Source organism: Mastomys coucha, unplaced genomic scaffold, assembly GCF_008632895.1.
Source record: "Mastomys coucha isolate ucsf_1 unplaced genomic scaffold, UCSF_Mcou_1 pScaffold3, whole genome shotgun sequence".
NCBI lineage: Eukaryota > Metazoa > Chordata > Mammalia > Rodentia > Muridae > Mastomys > Mastomys coucha.
Genome location: NW_022196909.1, coordinates 71534001 through 71540132, shown reverse-complemented (window position 1 = coordinate 71540132; position 6132 = coordinate 71534001).

Sequence of the window (6132 nt, the reverse complement as noted above, 5' to 3'; positions counted from 1 at the left end):
GGGAGGGGATGGGGGAGAGGATAGGGAGGGGGTGGGGGAAGGGATGGGGGAGTAGGTGAAGGAGGAGATGGAGGAGATGGGGAGGAGATGGGGGAGGGGATGGAGGAGGAGATGGAGGAGGAAGAAGACATGGGGAAGTAGGTGAAGGAGGAGATGGACTAGGAGATGGGGGAGGAGATGGAGGAAGAGATGAGGGAGGGAATGGGGGAAGAGATGGAGGAGGAGGTGGAGGAGGAGTTGTGGGAGGAGATGAAGGGGATGGAGAAGGTTGTGGAGGAGGAGATGGAGCTTGTGGTATGGGAACATCAGGGAATAGAGAGACCAGTCCCCATCTAACTGGAACTCTGGGACATTTGTTACCACAGCTTCATCTGGATTGCAAAATTCCAGACTGGGCAACTTTTGTACTATACAGGTCACTCCACACTCATGATTACTGTTAGTCATGGTGGGTGTGAGGCTTCCTTGGAGAATGACAATTTAGGATGAGGAGGCATTGTTAGGTGAAGGGGTGAGTAGAGGCAGGGTGAAAAGAAGTTTGGGCTTTCTGTTGAGGGCACAGGGATAGGGAAAGGGAAAGGTCAGGACTTACTCAAGATGGATCAGTCCTTCCTGCTGTGGTGACTGCCAGGAGACTGCTGAAGAGGCTGTCTGAGCAGTAGACCAGCCTTAGAGGTGCAGTGTGGGTGGTCTCTGGGGTGGAGGGTAGGACAGGAGATTGGGCTTCTTTTTATGGAGCCATCATGATGTGAAGACACAAAGAGGATCTGATGTCAGATTGAGGAGAAAGAGCTGTACTGGCATTAGGTCCATGAAAACCAAGAGGTACTCAGAAATAGACTTTGTGAGGGCTGGAGGGAAGCTAACTGTGTACTGACAGGTCAGAGTCAGATGCATGCTCCTAATAGCAGAGCTAAGCTTCTGAGCAGATTACCAGTAAATAAAGGAGGAGTAAGGAGAGAAAGACAAAGAGAAGGAGGATAAAGTGGAGGAGAAAGAGAAAGGAGAGGTGGAAGAGGGGAGGGAGGAGGAAGAAGAGGCTGCACTCTTCTTCAGCCTCAGCAGTCTTTAACAAGATTGGACCATTGAAATTTATCAAATATCTATCTGTCCTCATCCTTCTAGGTCACATGACCTAGATCAGTCAGGCCTACATAAACCAAGCAAGGGGACATCTTCAAACTAAAGCTTTGAGAAAATACATGGGCCAGCCTCAAACTGACAACTCCATTATTTCCTCCGGAGTTTGCTTAATTAGTAAGTCAACTGCATGTGTTCCTTGCTTGGATGGAGGCTGGGAAGTTTTTACTGTGTGTAGAGAGGAGAAGGTGGACATGTTGGAAGGTTTCCCAGTAACAGTAATGTGTGTTGGGGGTAGGGTGGGAGGTGGATGGATGAATGGACAAATGGGTAGGCAGATTGGTGAACAGATGGATGGATAGATGGATGGATGGATGGGTGGATGGATAGATGGATGGGTGGATGGGTGGATGGATAGATGGATGAGTGAATAGATGGATGGATAAAGGGTGAATGGATGGATGGGTAGATGAATGGGTGGATGGATGGATGGATGGGTGGATGGGTGGATGGATGAGTGAACAAGTGGATAGATGATCAGCTGGACAGACGGATCATTGATAGATGGGTGGGTGGGTGGATGGACAGATGAGTGAGTAGGTGGGTGGTGGAGTGATGGGTAGATAGATCAATGGATGAGTGGGTGAATGGATGAATGAATAGGTGGACAGGGAGATTGGTAGCTGCATGGTGCAGGGGTGAATGGATGAGTAGGAGATGGGTGGGTTATCTGCAGTCAGTTCTCAGTGTTACTGACAGGGTAAGATCTTGATGTGTTTTTGTCTTTAGGTGTGGACACGCCCCCCACATCAGGTCGGTACCCCGAGTACAGTGAAGAGGTGTTTCTGACACATCACTCTGCCTCTGGTTCTGGTGAGGATTTGGTGAACAGCAGCTCAGCTCTTTCCCTCTCATTCCTTTTAACATAAAAACATCTTAGTGGTCTAATCAGCCTCTTGATTTTTCTCTAACAACTGGACTCTCTTGGGTTGAGTGAGTCCCAGAAGTGTGTGTTGTCATACACTTGTGATGCTCGCCTTCAGGAGACTGAGGCTGGTGAGTACCTCAGTTCAGCTCCAGCCTGGGTTATACAAGGAGAACCCACATCAATAAAATGAATGAATTGCATCTCCCCTTGTTGGAGGTGCTCATATCTGTGTGGAACACCAGTATATAATGTTTATTTCTTTTGAATTCATTTCTGCTCCCATCTGTAAATTTAGCTTTTCATCCACTGCCACAGTGAACAATATCATCTAAAACAGGTTTCAGGTTTCAAAATGAAGTAAAGTTTGAAGAAAAATATCCAGGAAGTCTGGGATGGGCCATATACAGGTGGCAAAGATGTGCTTAGCTTTGTTCCCTTGTTGCTGTTCGGCCTGAGGCAAGCCTCCCACCCTCTCAGATCCTAAGTTTTCTTCTCTAAAAATACTTTCAGTAACTGTTGTGCCATCAAATTTCTCCTTGTTTGTTTGTCAAGGTAGACTGAGAGCCTCCCATCTCTATCTCCCAAGTCCAGGATGATAGACATGCACCTCCATCCTTGGCTAGGGGACCAATTTTTGGAGCAGGGCTTCCAGAGGCTGAGTATTCGTCCTCCCACAAGGTGAACCCTGGAGGCTTGAGTCCACCTGGAAATAATTGCTATGCGCATGTGCCAGTGTCTGTGGGATGCCCATGGTCCAACCTCAGACATCTCGACCTTTCTCCAACTTTCGACTTCACTCTGTCCTACCATCCCCCTTTACATCAACCAGGACCTGGTGTGTTTTCCCTCGATGACATTTGGAGTCTTTTAATAGTTGTCACATTAGCATATATTTGCATACATTATGGTAATCAGGCTATTTATTTTTGATGGAGCACTTTGCCTCTGTGGGGCCTTCAGTCACCTGGGAGGCCTTAGTTTTGCTTGAAGAGAATTCTACTTACCTGAGGATGCTTCACAGGCCTGTTGCAGCCCAGGATGGCCACGGTGCCTCATCAGCCAAGACTTTTTGGACACTTGGACCCCTTCCAAACCATCATTCATTTATTCCTTTATTCAAGTTTGTTGTACATTGGGAGGTACTATGTAGCTCAAGCTGACCTTGAACACCTGATCCTCCTGCCTCTACCTCCTAAGTATATGGATGATTAGTGTACAGGCCTCCTTTAGAATGTCCAGGTGAGTGTGACAGCACAGGCCTTTGAAGTAAAGCAAAAAGAAAAAAAGAGGAAAATATTCCAACTCTTGTAGTGGTACATATGGGCCATGCTGGCACTCAGGAGGCTGAGACAGGGGGATGGTGAGTTCCAGGAAAGCATGGGCATATTGAATTCCAGGGCTTGGGACATGGTTCAGTGGTCCTGTATTAGTGAGGAGAAAACAAAATAAAAACCCAGTCCAGCTTCAATTCTGTGATTAGAGAAGTAAGACAGATTCCTTCTCTAATCTTACATTTCTTCATTCTGGAATCTGACCATCTCTTGAAACCACACTCCAGCAAAGCCTTCCCAGATCCATCCCTGCAGAGTCACAGAAAGAACTAAGTCAGTCATGGGGTGGTGAGATTTGTAAAACACAAAGTTTAAGCATTTTCAGTACAGAGCATGGAAGCCTTATGATTTATAGTAATAGAGAAGACATGATGGCTTCACATAATTGTCCGGCGGGAGAGCTCTGGGGGCTTCACACGGGGCCAGTCAGCCCCAGGTGGGCTGAAGCCCCAGGCAAGTTAAGCAAATGTGTCACTTTAATAACCTGCAGAGGCGGCTGAAGCCATTAGTGAGAGGGGAGGATAAATATCACTAGAAGAAGCTCTAGAATTGCTGGTTTTATCATCCCAAAATTGTCCCTGTGCTATTTACTTTCAATTTAGATTTTCAGGAAAGTGGCTTTGGGTACAGTTATGTATGAAGGAAGGCTACTGGAATTGAAAAATTACCAGATTTCACCACCCAGGACCCAAATGAGCCTCGTGGTAGCTTTTGAGTCATTGTCTATGTGTCTACTGCAGCACCTCACACTCTAGGTGCTGAGGCTTGAAAAGCCACTTAGCATCCTCCAGCCTCAACTGGTTTGCTGGTGGGGAAACTGAGGCTCAAAGGGAGGTCCTTGTGGAGAGTGTATATATCTGTTTCTCAACCTGTGCTCACTCAAGAACATTCATGGGCTCCCATGGTCTTTGGGAAGAAACCCATTAAGGTTACACTTTACACCCTGGGTGTGATGGGTGCATGCCTGTCATCCCAGCACTTGAGACCAAGGCAGGAAAATGGTGAGCTCTAGCCCAGCCTGGGCTGTGTAGTGAGATCCTAATTCAAAATTAAAAGGAAAAAAAAAATACCAGGAACAAGAACTGAGAGAGGGCCCCACATCTAAAGGCACATAACACTAAGCATAAACCTGACTTTGATCTCCAGAGTAAACATGGAGGAAAGAGAGAAGCAGGATGAAGATGAGCTGGAAGCACAAGCTCGCAAATAGTATCTCCAACAAGGGGGAGCCTGAAAACCACCAGGGGAGGCTAGAAACAGATGCAGAAATCTGACAGATGTGCAAATCGCTTTGCAGTGGCAGTGGTGGGCAGGAACGGTCAGTTGTTAGAGAAATGGGGTTGCAGGCCACAAAGAGGGATTGCTATGCACCTGCCAAAAAGCTCAGAGGAAAAACAGGGCAGACAGAAATCCTAGTGAGGAGGAAAAAAGGATTGTTCATACACTAGTTAGGAAATGATGCCCACAGGAAGAGTGATGTGCATGCAGGAGGAGCTGCAGGTGTGTGCTCATCACAGGAATGGAAAAGCTCAGACCCAACTGCATGCAGGAGGAGCTGCAGGTGTGTGCTCATCACAGGAATGGAAAAGCTCAGACCCAACTGGACTCCTAGCCACCCACTGGGGTATGAGGGAGGCCCACTTTCTCTGACTAGGTTGTCCTTGAACTCACAATCCTTCTCCCTCTGCTTGTCAAATGCTGTGTGGAAGGTGTAGACACCTGTGCATGCACAAGGGCATAGAAGGGTTTGTCTTTCTGTTAAATGTGCTGTTGTATCTCATAGCTGAATCAGTCAGATGCTCACAAGTCGCCATTAGCCTCCATTGCTGTAACAAAATATTGAAACAATTAGTTCAGAGAGAGAGAAGCTCACCTTGGGTCACACTGTGAGATTCTAGCCCATGGTCAGACAGTGACATTGTTTGGGGTATGTGAAGAGGCCATGAATCATAACAGAGAGTGTGATAAGGAGAGTTTATGATCTCATGAGCACCAGGAATGGAGGTGGCGGGGGAGAGAAGGAGAAAGAAATTCAGGAAAGATGAGGAGAAAAAGGAGAATGGAAAATAGACAAGAATGGGATTCAACAGGCTGGAGAGATGGCTCAGCGGTTAAGAGCACTGGCTGGTTGCTCTTGCAGAGGTCCTGAGTTCAATTTCCAGGATTTGACAACCATCTTCAAGGGCAGCAACCCAAGTTCACATCCATTGGCTCTCCTTAAATAGTGCTGTGGGTTGGACACCACAGCTCCAGCATTTGTACCTTGGTTGCAGTACAGCATAAGTGCCCAGTGTTACAGGTTCCACTCTTGGCCTCAATTCCTTCTGTCCCGTGGCTCGGTCTTCCAGGGCACAGGAGGCCATCTTTTTTAGCAGGTGTTGAGAATGGCAGCATGAAATAACTTCCCACCAGTAGCCATACACTGTCAACAATCCCACGCCAGCTGAATTTTGGTCCTCCCAAGATGTCCACATCCTGTTCTCTCCAGCTCATGACACTGTGAGATCATAGGGAAGGAGGGAGTTTTTACACCATTTCTCAAGACAGGAAGTTATCTTGGAGTATGTAGTGGCCAAGTGACATCACAAGGAGGCAGGAGGACCAAAAAACAGCCAGAGCAGAGATATCATCTGGGGCTCAGGTTACCTGGCAAGCAGGAGACTGTGGTTTCCCAACATAGAATAGAACATCCCGAGATCAGCCTGCTCTGGGACTCTAAACCCATTTCATAGGAAGTACCTCTAAGTTGGAAAATACAAGGAACATTACTCCCTTACAGCCTCAGAAAACATT